Source organism: Sus scrofa, chromosome 2, assembly GCF_054392235.1.
Source record: "Sus scrofa isolate SSC_HxYL_T2T_F1_AM1 chromosome 2, Sscrofa_HxYL_maternal_Yorkshire_Landrace_v2.0, whole genome shotgun sequence".
Lineage (NCBI taxonomy): Eukaryota > Metazoa > Chordata > Mammalia > Artiodactyla > Suidae > Sus > Sus scrofa.
In genome coordinates, this window is record NC_139384.1 from 155677683 (window position 1) to 155695836 (window position 18154).

An 18154-nucleotide genomic window follows, 5' to 3' on the forward strand; every position below is an offset into this window, starting at 1 on the left:
CTCACTAAGGACTTGTGAACAATGTTCAGGGATAAGGAGCAGACTCATTTCTGTTCTTGTTGAAATTTGATGACTATGGTTTATGCCACGGCAAATGAAGGTTCATTAGATTTCAAAGCAGTTCCCATTATATAAATTGGAGCTGAATGCTCATTTTTTCTCATTCCCATCTTATCTTCTCAACTCTTTTATGTGCATTTAGCCAAGTAGTCATGCTCCCTCTCAAATGCCCACAGGCTTCTTGGTTAATGCTTCCGCCTGGGTTGGCACAGGAGAGAGGCGTCAACCTTAAATGACACCTCATTTGCATGAGGTCCAGTGAGATGACGAGAGATGGTCACAACAAGGAACTTGTGGACCTCTGGTAATGGAAGACACCAAACTCATTGAGACTTGGTATCTAGCATTTGGAGACCTACAGGCACCCCTGAAAGCATCCCTGGGCTCAGACCAGCTGTTGGTAGGTGAAAGAAATCAAGGTTGGTGCTCCACTTTGCAGTTAACATGAAACAAGCACTGTGCCATGTAACAGGGCTCTGCAGTCATCGTCTACAAAACCCCAAACCTTACCACGGATCATGTGTTCATTATGAATTACGGCGGGGTATTTCCAATTTTTTTCCCTACTCAGAACCACAGCCCTACTATTCATAGCTGAGTGGTGGGATTTCTGGAACTGCTGCTTTGACCATGTGGTACAAATACTCACAGGGACCCAATAACTTATTTCCAAACACAACAGAAAGAACTGACACTTGTCATCTGCGTTTCATACCAACTACACCAATATGACTGATTTCCCTAGATTGTACCTCAGGTCATCTCCCGTTCTTGGTTTACTTATTTAGTTTTGTGGTTGGCCATCCTCTTTACCCAATGCATGGGATGGTTTTCTTCTTAATTATGTTGTATTGCTCAGGTCCATTTAAAATCTCAAGAACTAGCTCTTGCATAAAGCTTTTCTGGAATCAGTGGTTCCACTTTTCAGGCCAGAAATAATAGCCTATATTTCAGTTAAAATTTCTGTGACTGTATTTCCTAGTAGAACACATCACCTGATACAGTGAAAGCCCTTGAAAACTGTCCTTAAAAGGTACTTAAGTTGCCTAGTAGTTTATCAAACTGGGTTGGGTGATAAAGGCAGTGGGTCGTATAAGAAGTTCTGACAGAAAAAGTATTTTATTGCTGGCATTATTTAGAATTACTGTGCATGATCATAATGAAAAGAAGGTCAGTTTTCATTTGGTTTTATAATTGTATTAAAATTCTTTACAGACAAAGAACCCCCTTAGCCTATGTCACCTTGGGCAGAGTTCTCCCACCCTGTCCTTGTATGCCACTTTTAAAGTCCAAAATAACCAGCTTCTATTCAAAAACAAAACAATTCTGTAAAATCCTCCTGAATAAAGCACACATTTTACCTGTAGTCAAAGATTTCTAAGATGGTAGGGAAAAGAGCCAAACTCTGTGTACATAGCAATTACATTATTCTCACAAAGACGCAAGACTGCAAGACATGCATGCTGACTTTCACACCCTAGCTTATTCCTTCTCTGTTAATACACATCAAGCAAATCACTTAGAGTCTATAAAATCTCACACTTCCCCTTAATTTGATAGTTTTGTTTCTACTACACACAGCTTAATTTCTTTTGGGGTTTCCCCTTCCTTAGGTAAAACTAGTAACTCAACAAGAAATGATCAAACCAAGTGAAAATATTTTTTTCTTGTCTTTTTCTGGGACTTTCCTGAGACTCAGGGCTCCCCAGACACAAGGTCATGTCTGTTCGTTTACCTTGTCACTGAAAATATTTCCAATAACTCTTTTGATGGTAACTCTTCCCCAGTGTAACAGTTAGGGAAGCATCGGGAATATGGATGGAGATGTGTCTGTGTGCAGACAGGTGCATGAGAAGGCTTGAGGTCAGACCCGAAATGACACGCATCACCCTGCTCATCGATACCACTCACTGGCAGAACTCCGCCACCTGTAACATGCGGCAGCAGTGCTACCTCTGTCAGAGGCAAGACTTAAGCTGCTAAAAGCCAAGAATCAGCAGATCCCACACATGCTGGTGAACTTCTTCCTTTGGTTGAGAATTTTAAAAATCAAGGACCATCGGTAGCAATTCACTTAAAAATCGTTCAGTTTTGTATTCGCCTTCTAAATAATCAGTTTATACACCTAAGTATCTTTGATTACACAAGCTCCCTGCATGTGTAAATGTACAGAAAAAAAATTTGGTTTCATGTGGTTTTCAGAGACCAAAGAGAGAACATGTAAACATTTACAATGAGCAAACAGAACCTAAATTCATTATCTTGGTACAAAAGGCTTTGGAATAAATGGAGAAAATTATCCGTCTTGAGTTTTCCATGAAGAACTTGACTACTGCATGTCACCCAGAAAGCACAGCAACCAATATATAAGCTCTCACCAATCAATCATTGCGAGGCAGTGGCTCATACTGTGTTCTAATTCTCAGCATTTTTACTTTACCAGAAATAAACACTGGCACAGAAGCTTTGGAGATGTGGTTCATTCTTTTAGGTGCAATATGAGAACAATGGTGACTAATGGGCTACATTCTTAAGACCAGAAGAGAACGTTAGATTAATAAGCAAAAAGATGTAATTATCCCCAAATAATAGGCATCAGCAAGCCAGGACTCTGTAGAGATGGATTGCTTCTGCACGCCAAAGAAACTCATGAAATCTTTCCCCGGCTGTGTCTCAAGATAAAGAGATCTCACAGACACACACATTAAGAAAAATAAAGCAGCAGGTCCCTTTTACTTAAGAGTGTGCTGTTTCTACCCCTGATGATAACTGATTACATTACAGGAAAGTTACGTAGGTAAGTCATTCTGCATTAAGTCTCAGTGCTTAAACAGGATGTTTCTGAACATTTAACCTCTTACCACAGAATGAAACATAGCAGCAGGCGCCAAAACGAAGAATGAATGAATAAGAAACCAGAACGGTCCTCCACTTACCTCCACAACGTATCTGGGTTTCATTCAGTGAGTGTTTTGGTCGATTGTCTCTTTACCTTGATTTTGGCATCTAGGTCACCTCGCTGTTGGTGGTGGGACCCCTTGTACTTAGAAGTGCAGTAGCTTAATACCTATACATATGAGGAATAGAACATAAAACGTCAGGATTGACATACTGTCCAGACCCACTCCCTAGCCAGTGACTCCAATTAACAGTAAATTTTAAATCAGAGACTCTCAAGCTTTAGGGGGCATCACAAACACGGGGATGGTTCATTAAAACCCAGGTGGCTGGCTGCCAGCCTGAGTTTCTAATTTAGTAGATGTGGGATGGAGTCAGGAATTTGCATTTCTAACAAGTTCCCAGGTGACGCTGATGCTGTTGGCCTGGGGTACACTTTAGGAACCAAAGTATTAAACTGATAAACACCACCACCTATTTGAACATCGTCTGTATGCCTGGGAATACAGAATAAATTTTGCCTTTAAAGAGCCAGAGAGGCGTTCCCGTCGTGGCTCAGTGGTTAACGAATCCAACTAGGAATGATGAGGTTGCGGGTTTGATCCCTGGCCTTGCTCAGTGGGTTAAGGATCTGGTGCTGTTATGAGCCGTGGTGTGGGTCGCAGACGCGGCTTGGATCCCACATTGCCGTGGCTCTGGTGTAGGCCGGTGGCTAAAGCTCTGATTAGACCCCTAGCCTGGGAATCTCCATGTGCCGCAGGTGCAGCCATAGAAAAGACAAAAAAAAAAAAGAGCCAGAGATGTCACCCAAACCATTGCACTTTCATATTAATATTTGTCATATCAACATTTAAAATTTTTGTTATATTTTGTATAACATAAAATTTTTGATAAAATGCTGGTAATTTCTAAGGGCTTACAGTATAAAATTTAAAAGTTAAAGTTAATAATTGATACCTTTCAAATACTCTTGTTTATAAGACAGTAAAAATCAGGTAGAATAAATCACATAAATATGAACTCACAAATGTGAACATTAATACTAATATGAAAATCCTTTTTTCCTTTCTTTGCTGGAAAATAAAATAATACTAGGGATACATTTATTTAAAATCTTAACCTCATTTTCTCCCATCAAAAAAAAAAAAAAAAGCAAAAAGTGATCAGGATAATACTGCATCTTCTTTAGAATCTTTTTTGCAGCCTCATTACCTTCCGGGAAAAGTATGGATTCCTCTTTGGCGTGGTACCCTCAGCTCATCCTTGGAAAACTCAGCAACTTGCCACTTCTCCTCAGGTGAAGGAAGAGGACTGAGACCATCAGCTTTTGCTGTGGGGTCTCCTCAGTCTCTTCTTGGGTCTGGTCAGTTCCCAGCAGCAGCGGACCCCTGGCACCCCAGTGGCCAACAAAGCCTAAGGTTGTGACCGTGCAGGGAGATCCCTGAGAGAGAGTCTATCAGGGGTCAAATACAGCCTGGCTTTGCTCTGTTGGGCTGAGTCAGTGCTTCGGGGAGACCGCGGGAGGCCCCCAGAAGAAGCTGCCCTCTGCAGCCCTTTCCTCCTGACTTACACCTGACCTCTCACTTGCAGGACCTGCCCCGTCCTGCAAGATGGCTGAAATGGCAACACCTGAAACACCCTCTCATTGAGCCAGTGGGGAAACCATGGCGTGAATAAAGTAAGCAGTTTCCCTAGAGGCACTGTGGTAGCGTGTGCTCCTTGCTCAGAATGACAACTCAGGGCTCAAGGTCCCCTCCTTATGCTTTGCTGTTCCCCCACCTCTGCGGTTTCTATGGTGCCAACATAGATCCTAGACCAGAACTTGAGCAGCCTTGTTTTGGAATCCTGGCTGACTTGTCTGGAAGGACACTCATGTCGGCGCAGTCATCCTCTCTGGTTGACCACGTGTGCCCTGTTGGCCTGATCAACACCTTACCTTCCTCAGCAGGGTACCTTCCTCTGGAGTGTTCTGAAACATGTTGAGATTCCATGTCCCATTTTTAGGTTTGTGGAGGAGGAAAAGGTTATGTAAACCAGTGGAGTATAACTTGAGCACTGGCCTTGGAGTCAGCGACAGAAAAGGTACAGATTTTCACAGAGGCATTCTTTAAAAACAAAACAAAAAGAGAAACTGGACTTAAAATGTCCATGGCACAGTCTGGGTTTGAAAACATATTGAAGTCAGAGGAGATAAAATTTCTCCTTGGCCATTCTGACTTTAGCTGGCTGAGCTGTTCTCCAGATTCTTTTTGTTATCCTTGTGGGGAGAGCATTCACCTGTTCCAATTTGATCTTGTTCTAATGCTTCACTGGCAAGCTAGGGACAGAGGCAGGAGAACCCACGCTGCGGTTCTTAAAATTAAGCATACAGAACGATCACCTGGGAAACTTGTGGGGCACGTATTGTGGTTGCCCTGTCTTTGACTCCAGCTGCAGAGGGTTCCGGGGTGGGGCTGGAATCTGCATTGTTCCCCAGTACCCACAGGTGATATTGATTTGGTGGTCCTTGAGCACACTTGTAGAACACCCTTTTGCTTTAGAGCAGTACTTCCCAAACTTTATGTGGCCAGCAAATCTCTTAAAAATGCAGAGTCTGCTTAAGTACATCTGGGGTGCGGTCTGAGATTCTATATTTCTCACAAGCTCTTGGGGGGATGCTGGTCCGGGAACTGCTCTTTGAGTAGCAAGGCTTTAGGGTTTTGATGGGGTAATCAGTTATGCTGCTGGGGTTCAAAACTCAGCTCTCTCCTTGACTGTGAGTCTGGAAAAGTTACTTCAGCTCTCTGTACACACTATTAGTACTTACCCCTATGACCGAAGTGAAGTTTTAATGAGATAATAAACATAAAGCTTCTAGCACATGGGGACACCTAACAAATGTTAGCTGTTATTGTCATTTTTGGATATGATGCTTTGATTCTGTGTTTGATATATGCATTAGTCAGTAAGGGAACTTATGGAATTCCAGACTTACAGAATTCCGGACTGGTGGCTTGGTGGTTTGGGCTTACCTGGGTCACTTGAATTCCAAGCCCCTCTCTCCACCCTTTTCTTCTTTCCTTCCTACGAAGAGCACAACTTGAACACTCCCAAATGGCCATTCCTTCCTCTGAAGCCAGACTTTCCGGAAGAATAGCTAATTAGCTGGCGAGCTAGGTTGGATAGGAGATAAATAGATAGTATTTAGTTTTTAAGGTGTGCCCAGGCTTACAGATTACAATCTCCTTAAAGAAGGACCATGACTTCCTGGAAAAACAAAACCCCACAATTTTCCACTTAACGCATCTTTTGCAATCATAGGCTGGCACTAACCCAGTTCTCTTCTGCTACCACCAGGAGTATTTTCCCTCTGAAATCAGTAACATTGCCTCCATTCCAGGTTGGCCAACTGAGAAAAATCTGGGTAGCGGCTCACCAGCCACAAGGAATGGGGGTGAACAGAGCAGCCAAATTTGGGATGTTTCACTTCTTGGTTCTACTTACTTGGTGTAACAGAGACAACTTGTCTGCCTTCTTCAGCCTCATTCTGCAGGACAGTGGCTGTGATAGTCAAACCACAGCCAAGCTGAACCTTAGCTTTTCATTTTCATTGATAATTCTTGCACCTGAGTCTGCTGAAGCACCTTCTGGGGAAATAGTTAAGCTTGTAGATGACCAGAGCATACGAGATGCAGATTCAGTGGGACCGAAATGAGCCCTACATAGCGATATTTTTTCACTGACACACCAGGTCATGCTGAAGCAGGTGGTCCATTCTCCAAGAACAAAGGTTTTTAAGAATAAGGAATAATGCTCAGTTTAATGCCTGCCTAAACCTTGGCTAGTGTGAAGTGATCAAATTCTGGTCTTCTGAATGATGCCAATAGAACTTATCATTTGTTGAGTGAGTGAGGATGAGGCATTAAGAGTTCATCTATATTTGCTTTTACAGCACTCTGCTATTTATTCCTACTTTTATCCTCAAAGAGAAAAGCCTCGGCTCAGAGAGTTTAAGAACTTTGCCCAAAGTTTCACCATGAGTTAGTGTCCTAGGTGGACCCCAACCTGTGTGTGTCAGAGTCTTTTCTATTAGGCTGCAAAGCAGAGCTTCTCACCCTTCAGCTTACATTAGGATTTCCTGGAGAGCCTGCTAAAACAGATTCTCGGGGCCCACACTCAGAATTTCTGCTTCTCTAGGTCTGGGGTGGGACCCGAGAAGTTGCATTTCTAGTAGGTTCCCAGCTGGTCTGCTGCTGTTGGCCTTTGAGAACCACAACACTGGAGTTAGCTGTTGGCTCATTTTCTAGAAGTCTGATGCCCTGTCTCTCTAGCAGTCCTAGTTACTCACCCAGGACAATTTGGAAAAAGTTTCTTTTTCCTTCAACTGTTGCTTCGTCAGTAAGTGCGTGACAAATGCCCAGTGAAGCTGCTGGGAAGCCAGTTCTTAAATGCCTTCAGGTGTTACTTCTGTGGGGGGTTGAAGTTGTAACATGTCATCCTCTTCCCTCAGACAGAGAGAACAATGATCCCTTTGTGGTGGCTCTTTCCTAAATTCTCCTGCTCTTTCATTTCTTGCTTGAAAAAATGTTGAACTGTGTTTCTACTCCAACTAAACAATGGTCAGCGAAATGCCTTCCTCATCAGTCCTGTCCAGCCAGGAGCTAAGCTAAGCTTGTGGTTTCCTTGAATGGATATTCTAATGAGCCACTGGAGGACAGAGTGGATAGGACCCTCAAGGGTCATGAGCAGTCACATGAGGTGATCACCAAATGGCCTTCTACAAAGTTTGCTCCCAGAGTTCCTGCTGTGGCACAGTGGGTTAAGAATCAGACTGCAGAGGCACAGGTTCAATCCTAGGCCCAGTGCAGTGGGTTAAAGGGTCCAGAGGTGCTGCAGCGGTGGCATAGGTTGCAGCTGTGGCTTGGATTCAATCTCTGGCCCCAGGAACTTCCACATGCTGTGAGTGCAGGCATAAAGAAAGTAAAGTTTGTTGCTGTTTCTCTGCGAGGCCTCACTTTCTCAGTAGAAGGAGGGAACGTTTGGGGGCCCGAGGGAAATCGCTTGCAATGTTAGCGGAGAGGGTGAGTGTTCACACCAGGGTCCTTTCTCCTGCCAGTCTCCATGTGGTTTTCCACACATCTGAAGAGTAAATGTGGATCTGGAGAGTCTTTATCTAAATATATGCTAATTATCAGCCCTTCCTTCTGTGGGGCCCTCTACAGGGGCCAGCCAGCTACACGCGGGGTCCACATGCAATGGCAAGAAGTACTCTCATGAACTCATCCCTTTGGAGGGAGGCCAATCTGTGATGTTTGAGTTAGAAAAGCCTTAAAGAATTAGGTTTATGATTTTCAAGTATCCACCAACAGGAACTGGTTGGGGGTTGAGGGGAAGGCAGGGAGAGGGAGGAGAAGCCATATTCTTAGAGAATATGGTGAATGCCATAATAAATAGATAAGAATCTTGTTCGCTTAGCATTTTCAATATTTGACAGCAAATAGGATGGAAGCAGGACCTGAGAACTGCGTGTTCCTCCCCACTAAAGAAGAGCGATTCTACGAGGCAACACTTTGGGACTCATGCAGGAAAGCACTGAGCCTGTGTTGGATGAGGTCTCAGAAAAGACTGTGAATGACTAAGCTGGTAAATATCCAAGGAGACCTATTTCCCGTCAAGTGCCATCTGCAGAATTATTTAATTTGCCTCCACCAAGTTAGAGCTATTTTAATGACAGCTCACTAGCTTATGCATTCCTACTCATCCTTCAAGGCCCCCTTAGATACCTATATTATTAATCAGGAAAGCGTTCCTTAATCTCTCTCAGTTTACAAAATGAGTCTACATTTTCCAAATGCAGGTACTGTTTCTCTATCACGTTGAATTCTCATGTGTTCATTTGCAGGTTGGTTTCCGCCAATGGACAGGAGATACTTGAGTCCGGATATTGGCTTCATTATCTCTGCGTCCTTGCCTTAACCTAGATTTTGGCACGCAGCAATGGTTTCTTAACCATCTAATTAATAAAGGAACACACATCATAAGCACAGTACTTATTCTGCCACTTTGGGTGGTCATGCATAAATATTCTGGTTTTTTCCTTCTGGAAGCAGGACATGGGTTAGTTCCTCTAATCCAATTAAATTATTTCATGGATGAGGTCAGTGAATTTAAATAATTCTCCCAAGGTTGTAGAACTTGTTAAATGGCCTAAGCATTTTCTCAGTTAGTGACGAATTCCCTTGCTGATAAAACCTGACCTGGGCTGACATTAGGCCATTTATAGTTTTAATTATCTCAGTTACTATGAATACTCAGATATTATACGATAAAAACATTCACACATTGGATTACCGTGTACTGCCTCTTTCTAAAAGAAGAAATTTCAGAATTGTACAGTATATCTTTCCCTAGGGATTTCAGATAAGATACTATGACCTTGGACGGTAGGATTTCATCAAGAGACCCTGTGTCATAGTGTTTATGTTGTTAGCCTTTATTTCAGAAAAGCAACATCAATCATATTACTTTAGTGTTAGTCATTTGCCTTGTTTGTGTTATTTTCTGTTGTTTATGTTATTTTTTCTGTTATTTTCTGTTATGTTAATTTCTGATTTTTTGTTTATAATATTTAGGTATATGTTTAGGATTATATTTTATGGTAGAAGCAATCTAAATAAATACAAATGAATGACATCAAGGGAAAAATTGTATAGTTAAAATTAACTTAAAAACCCTTCCAAGTCTCCCAAGGCAACAGAAATAAAAGCAAAAATAAACCAATGGGACATCATCAAACTGACAAGCTTTTGTACAGCAAAGGAAACCCATTCAAAAAAAAAACCCCAAAAAGACAACCTACGGAATGGGAGAAGATAGTTTCAAATGATGTAACTGACAAGGGCTTAATCTCTAAAATATTCAAACAATTTATACAACTCAACAGCAAAAAAACCACAACGCAATTGAAAATGGGCAAAAGACCTGAATAGCCATTTCTCCAAAGAAGATGTACAGATGGCCAACAAGCACACGAAAAAATGCTCCACATCACTGATTATTAGAGAAATGCAAATCAAAATTACCATGAGGTACCACCTCGCACCTGTCAGAATGGCCATCATTAATACGTCCACAAATAACAAATGCTGGAGAGGGTGTGGAGAAAAGGGAACCCTCCTGCACTGGTGGTGGGAAGGTAAATTGCTACAACCACTATGGAAAAGAGCACAGAGGTACCTCAGCAAAATAAATATAGAACTACCATATGACCCAGCAATCCCACTCCTGGGCATATATCTGGATAAAACTTCCTTGAAAAAGATACATACACCCGTATGCTCGTTGCAGCGCTATTCACAATCGCCAAGACATAGAAACAACCTAAATGTCCATCAAGAGATGAATGGATTAAGAAGAGGTGGTCTATAGACACAATGGAATATTAGCCATAAAAAAGAACCAAATAATGCCATTTGCAGCAACATGGATGGAACTAGAAAGTCTCATACTAAGTGAATTAAGTCAGAAGGAGAAAGCCAAATACCGTATCATATCACTAATACCTGGAATCTAATATACGGCACAAATGAACCTTTCCACAGAAAGAAACGCATGGACTTGGAGCACAGACTTGTGGTTGCCAAGCGGGAGAGGAAGGGAATGGGATGGACTGGGAGTTTGGGGTTAACAGATGCAAACTATTACCTTTGGAATGGATAAGCAATGACATCCTGCTTATCCATATTAGCAGAGAACTCTATCTATATCCGTATAGCACAGGGAACTATATCTAATCACTTGTGATGGAGCATGATGGAGGATAATGTGAGAAAAAGAAGGTATATATGTATGTGTGACTGGGTCACTTTGCTGTACTGTAGAAAACTGACAGAACATTATAAACCAACTGTAATAGAAAAAGTAAAAATCGTTTAAAAAATAAAATAAAAGCCTTTCCATAGTCGCGGGTGATGGTAGAAATCACTTTTATACGATTATATTCACATTTATGCACATGTAAATAAATAATGTGTGCCGTGATAAGGATGGGCCTTGTCACATTCAGATAAGTCTTCCTCCTCTCTTGACAATATTGAGTCTACCTAAGGTGAACAGATTCTAATGGGTTAACCTGCGGTGGGCGGGACGAAACCCTGTCTCCACCTACAGTCACAGAAACGGCTGATTCTTCCCCTTAACGAGCCCCTTGGCTGATCCCACCTCTGCAGTGACCACATATACACAGAGTTTTCGGTGGAAATAACACAATCAGCCAGTTGACCTGGAACGAGCCACAAATCAGAGCCCTTGCATATTCACCCTTCCCCGGAAAGGGTAGCTGTCTCATAACATCTGTGGGGCAACTTCAGACCGTCATTGCATACAGGGCCAGACAGATGAAATAAATGTGTGAGGTAGGCAGGCTGTAAGAAAGAAAGGCAGGGAGATGAGGAATGGCGAATTGAAAGTATTTCCAGTCTCCGTGTGAAAATGAGCTGGGACTATGCTGAGGAAACAGGCGGTCATGGGGATTGGTACTTCAGCACCAGCTAATTGTTGTCACATTTGGGATTGTAGGCTCAGTGTTGCTATTGTTTTGTTTTGCTTTGCTTTTTTTTTTTTTTTTTTCTCTCAAAGGGAGAAAAAAAGAATACCAGAGTTTTATATGAATTCTCCTGCCTTTCCATATTGGCAACTAATTCAATGAAAATGTAGTGTAGATCAAATAAAAGACATATGTGGGCCAGATTTGGTCCTCAGACCATCGCTTTGCATCCTGTGACTTAGGATCTGATGGCAGTTGTTGGCATCCTGAACAAACTTGTCGCACATGGCCCCCTATTCCTAACACTGGATGAAAGGACACTGAAACTCTTCTCTTGTGGTCAATCATTTTATTTTCATCAGAGGTGATAGCTTTGGCTGTGGCCCAAGGGATCACTTCTGGGAACCAGAAATCTCTTGCTGCCCTTGTTTTTTTGTTTTGTTTTGTTTTGTTTTGTTTTTTATGTAGTTGTTGTTGTTGTTTTGGCTAGAAATGAAACTGAATTGGAGCAAACTGAAGTGGATACTCAAGAACTAATTTTAGGGCCTTCTGAAACTCCCCCTTGCAAAACTAAACTGAAACTAATCCTCTTTTCATTCCCTTCATCTTGACTTTTCAGAGTTTACATAAGATGCTGATATTCAACACTGCATGTTTCATTGGGCCAACAGAACCTGCGCAATCAATCTGTTCTCTTAACAAATGACAAACACTTGATGATGGGATGTTTTCACTCATTTCCTTGTGAACCAAACTGGCTGGCAACATATTTGCAAAGTTGTTGAGGAAGACAGTTTTCACATTTGAACCCTCTGCTGGTTTGTTTTTGCAAAAACATGTGTGGTTTGCCTCTAAAGCCCTGGGGGCTACTTTACACACTGGGGCTACAGCAGAGGCCCCTAAATTCCTCTAAGTGTAAATCAAACATGCAAGAATATATTCGATGCTATGTTTACTACATATGTTCAAAGTAACAGAGTAAAATATGTATTACACAAAACCAAATCTAAAATCATAGACTACCCTCTTCTCAAAGGATAGAAGAGACAGGGCGAGTCATCCTAGGAAGAGGAAGAAAACAACCCAGGGATGGAGAGAAAAAAACAGTGAAAAAGGATAAAAGTGAAGAAGTGAAACTGGGACACAGACAGAAGCAGGTGAGCACAGGCAACTCTGTATCAGGTACTAAAGAGATTATTGGGACTTTGTTTATGTATCTCTTGTTCTCAGCTCTGTGTTTCACAAATTAAAAATGGGTGAAAAGAGGAGTTCCCATTGTAGCTCAGTGGATTAAAAACCTGACGTAGTATCAGTGAGGATGTGGGTTTAATCTATGGCTTTGCTCAGGGGGTTAAGGATCCGGCGTTGGTACCAGCTGTAGTGTAGGTCGCAGATGCTGTTCAGATCCAATGTTACTGTGGCTGTGGTGTAGGCTGGCAGCTGCAACTCCAATTTGACTGCTGGCCTGAGAACTTCCATATGCCACAGGTGTGGCCGTAAAAACAAACAAACAAATAAATAAAATAGGTAAAAAGGAATGGTTATTTTTGTGAAGTTGAGCCTGTGATTCACTGTAGCTGTGTTAGTAACTGTATTTCCTAGGCAGAGTTTAAAGAAAATCCCTACTGGAATAAAAAAGTCAGTAAAGATGTCCAAGCAATAATCACAGTATAATTTTAAGAGGCAATAGGACTGAAAACAAGCTGGTACCAATATAAACAAAGATTAAAGATGGTGTCTGCTTATGCAAAGAGCTCAAGCAAAGGAACTCAGCAAACCTGCGTTCTAATGTGTTTTTAGGAACTGTTGATCTGCTTGACTTTATCCTTTATAATAGGATTTTTTTTTCTGAAAAAAAAAAAATCTCTCGGAAAAAAATCAATAGAGTGGCTGAGATCATCAAAGCAACGTTGTTTTACAAGTCAAGTTTCCCTATCAGCTGGTTTTTCCAAGGAGGATTATAGCACTTGTATCAATAAACATCAAATTAAAGAGTTCCTGTGCATTTCTAGAGGTGAAGCCTGAAACTGCCAAAGCTAAACGAGCTAGGAAATCTTATTTTCAAGAATTGAGAAACATTTCCCCCAGTTTACAAAAACATTGATTTGACCATGGCTTTTCTCACTCCCCTAAAACTCTGTCTGCCAACAGGAGAAATAAATGTTTAAAAACATTTGTTTAAAAATGTTTACCTAGTGTAAGAATTTTATTTTTCTGCTTATACATAAAATCAAATGAATAGAAATTGAAGGAATTATCCAGATAATCTTATAATAGTCACAAATCAATTTCAGTTTGTAAATAATTGAGAATGGAGGGCTTTGTATTATTAGCATGGTTCAGGTAGTACATCCTGCTCTATCATTTACTATGTGCAGACCCACTTTATGGAACCTAGAAAAAAACAGCGTATGTGTTAATAGTGGAGCTGGACGTTGTAGCCTAACCGGGAATCTCAGTGTGTCAATGAACGTGCCTCCAAGAAATCTACTTTGGGATTCAGGAGAAGTGGCAACTTCTGAAATTGAGAGATGGCTTCCAAGTGTTCAGTCATTCAGTAAAATGTTTATTGGATACTTACTATAGGCAAGTGCTATACATACAGATACAGTGATGAATGCAATAGTCCTGACCCTGCCCTCACAAAGCTCATACGCCATCGGGGAGAAAGACATGGAACCGACACATGTGATGAGGGCCGTGAAGGAGAAGTTCAAGTATAAGGGAAGAGACACTTTCCTGGAGAGAGGGATGTCTGCTTGAAGGAAATAGCACTTCTGCTGAGACCTGGAGGTCATACAGAAATTTGGTAGGATGGACCAGGGAAGAAGGAAGGGAGCAAAGCCATCCTGGGTGTTCTAGCCCAGCTCCCAGCTGACTACAGCTGCAGGAGAGAATCAAAGCAAAATCCTCTCACGCAGAAAAACCGTAAAGTCAACCCATAGAATCATGAGCAATAAGGCGGTGGTTGTTGTAAGCCATGAAATTTGGGGGCATTCATCATGCAGCAATAAATAAACAAAACACGGTGGCTTTCATTTTACGAGTAAGAGTGATCTTTGTTGATAGTGGAGCTGGACATTGTAGCCTAACCGGGAATCTCCATGTGTCAATAGATGTGCCTCCCAGACATCTATTCACTGGGAGAAAGAGAGTTGGAGAGAATAAGTTCTATGTGTAGGCGCTTGGACATTGGTAAGTCCAGTGGTGGAAGGAAGGAGACCCGAGACCCGGTGCTTTTGTTCTAAGGCTTCAGTGGCATTGGTCTGAGTCCTCCATGCCTGGGTGGGACCTAGTACAGGGACGTGGAGCAGTGAGGACCACAGGGAATAGGGCCGTGCTTGGCAGTGTCTTGGAGGTTCTATGGTTTTTCTGTGCTCCTAAATGATGCTCTGTGGGAAGAGGAACTACTGTAGAGAGGGAGAGTTGAGGCATCACGCCCAAGGCAGTCGAAACCACAGCACGACAGAGTGAAGGATCATGCGTGGGCTTGCCTAGGAGCCTGGACCCCCAAGGAAGCTGTGGGAGATGGGGCGAGAGGTCCGGGTCCTGTGGCTACAAGTCCAAGAAATGTGAGTCTGTTTGGGGGCTCTCTGTCCTGTCCCCAGAGCAGCTGCTTGCCTTTCTCTTGCTTTTTGCCTCCTCACTCTTCATAATTTTCCCTTCTAGGAAAAGCAACCTAAACTCTCTGCACCACATTTTCTTTATCTTTAAGATGGGGAGAATGATAATATCTGCAGTAGGAAGTAAGATGCTGCATGCAAAGCACTTACATAACTTGGCATCTAGTAGAGGGTCAATAAATGTTAAGTGTATTATTGTTCTACTTGGAAAAGCCTTCTAATTGATTTGAAAGCAATTAGCTAAAAGTCTCCTTTTAAAGGATAATGACCATTGGTTAGCCCAGGATTAAACTGATGGAGAATTGTATTGGTGGTCATATCGATGATTATTCCATCCTTGGGGAAACCTCCTTAAAAGATGCATCTGAGAAAGCTGGCAGGAGAGACAGAGCACGTGGGATAGTCAACAGCTATTGCTTGAATAAGTCACAAACACTGGAAATATAGTGATGGACAGAAAAAAACACATTTTCCTGATGGAATTTATAGGGAAGCAGGAAAGGAAATATTAAAGAAATTATTACCCAAGTAATTATCAATTGTATGTCAACTGATAGATAGTACAAATATCCACTGCCTACTTTGCCCATCTTCCCATCAAACCACTGCCCCAGGAATCAGATTTTGTTTTTCTTAAAACAAACAAACAAAACAAAACTCGGATCCAGGCCACTGATAATCAGTACCAAGTAGGCATTTGGTTCCACTGAGCCTCATTTCCCTCATTGGTAAAACAGGGATGTTATAACAATCCCAGTTTCAAAGGATTACCGGAGGCTCCTTAACTGAGAAGGTATGTGGAAGCGTCCTCAATGCCTGGCTCAGAGTGGATGTCCAGTTAATAAGTTGTTTTTTTAAACAGTTTCAGGACCTGTTAAACTTTGGAGTGGGTTGCCATGAACCTCAACCTTCGAGACCGAGACAGAATGAACAAATAGAAGCAGAATCCACATAGCTGAGGTCTGCATGCCTAATTGGGAAAATTCGGTACATTAACTTTTTATTTTGGCATTGTTCCTTAAAACTCCGCCTCCTTTTTTCACTGTTCTGTATTAATTATATTTTAAGCCAGCCACTAGGAAGAACCAAAGCAAAACCATTTTTTAAGCAGTAGCAGGTTAAAATTTGTCTTAACATCATCCAATGAAAGGCAGAGAAAGCGCAGAGAAAGTATTGATGTGTGTGTGTGTGTGTGTGTGTCTGTGTGTGTGTGTGTGTCTGTGTGTAGATATGAGTGGTGCAGAGACGGGGGTGGGGTATGGAAACATTGATGTGGCAGTTTGGTCTCTTGGAAGAGCCAAACTGTCCCTTTGTGAAAGGGAAATGCAGTGATTATCAAATTATGAGATCAGCAATTCGGCATTTTTTTCATAACAAGTGGTTTAGTGAGCCAGCATCTTATTGGGAAATGACTGGATGCCTAACTGTGGCATGGTTCGAGGTGACAACTTCAGAACAAATTGGCAATTTGGTCAAGAGTGGCAAGATACTGAATAAGCATGGAATGGTGGAAGTGGAAGTCCCCTGAGAGGACATTTCTTCCGGCTCTTGTTAATAATGGTGTTATTTTATAAATATACTTACTCCCAATAGTCTAAGGTACCTTATTGTACTTGTATAAAAGTTATGTTACTAATTGGATGACCCTAGGGATCTAATTTTTGATATCCTAAAACATTCCCTTGTTAGTTGCAGGGGGCAAGAACAAAAGGGAGAAAAACATTTTAAAGTATCTCATGTGTCTACGGCAATTTCATAGCTTCCACCTTTAACTGATTGAAATTGGTAACAGAATTCCCTCAAGATGTGTGTTTTTTGGTCAATGAACATCCTTGATAGTTTCTATAAAGTAGCTCTTTTTTAAGAAGTTTGCGCATGACGCCATGTTGCAATCACGGACCGTACTAATTTATACCAGGCCAGCGTTCAAGACCGTTGGCAGAAAAAGGAAGATCTGGCTAACACATTGCATTTTTTTTCTAGGAAAAAAAGTTTAATATGATTTTAATAATTGGGCTCATTAATACAGCCTAATATCAAAACATGCAGTTGTGAAACAAAATAATGTGTGGATTTTATGTTTCTGTGTACTTTAGAATATGGATCACAGATGCTGTTTGGGACCAACTGAAACTCAAATTGGGGGTTCTTTAATAGCTAATAGGCTCTAAAGAGCAGATAAAGCACTTGAGATTTCCCATCATAATATCACAATATTTAACTCGATTCTTAAATTATCAAGGAAAAAAAAGGGCCATGTCATCTCAAGTCAATTTTGCCAGCTGGTGGGATCTCAGATGTTTATATATTCTCATGTGCAGATTTTTTGAGAAGACCATTATTTTACCACTTGGCATTTGGAGAGACAGACTTTGAAAGAGTAATCTGTTTTATTATTTTATGTTTCCTGTTCTATGTCCATGGGTAAACTAAGGCCCAGATTGCTGAGAAGGATTAGTTAAGTTTTTAGTTTACTTGGATTTGGAACAAATTTTGGGTATTTTATTGCAGACTAAATTATAATAAGTTTATTGAATCATATTTCCAGAGAAGGAAATTTTCATTGTAATGCAAACTGAAACATTCACAAGTTCACGGTCATTCAATCCTTCTTATAGACTCACGGTTTAATGGATAATAAAATATAATCTTCTTGTAGTGCAAAACAAAACAAAAAGTGAATTTCTTGTACTGAAACATCACCAAAATCCCACAACATGAGGCTTGAGAGACTGTGACCTTTCATGCCTAGAAATTGGATTTGGAAATTTCCAGCAGCTTGACACCAAGTTGAACCTTGAAATATTCTCAAGGTCTCTTAGGGAACAGCTGTAAAAAATATGTGAGCAGCTGAGAGCCTGAGCATTTGTTAATAACAAACAAATGGGTACATTAGGAAAGGCAAAATAATTTCACAAGTGCTTCAATATGGAAGGCTCTCATATTTTCTGAACGAATTCTTTTTCTGTTTGTCAATAACAAGCATTTCAGTGCACCTGAAATTATGGGGCATTTTCACCAAAAGCTGGGACTAATTAATTGATTCTAG

The 18154-nt window shown here is 41.3% G+C and overlaps 1 long non-coding RNA gene across 7 annotated transcripts in view; it reads right to left on the reverse strand.

The window, feature by feature from the left end:
* Positions 1-901: 901 nt before the first annotated feature.
* LOC110259527 (uncharacterized) overlaps positions 902-18154 on the reverse strand; it is a 384785-nt gene continuing 367532 nt past the window's right edge. For 6 of the 7 annotated variants that reach the window (XR_014838965.1, XR_014838970.1, XR_014838971.1 and 3 more), the window contains 2 exons: positions 5970-6110; positions 902-3127 (listed from right to left, as the gene is read on the reverse strand). This is a non-coding gene — a long non-coding RNA (uncharacterized LOC110259527). Of the gene's footprint in view, positions 3128-4894; positions 5064-5969; positions 6111-18154 lie in introns of all 7 variants that reach the window. The other variant, XR_014838968.1, reaches the window with a different exon arrangement.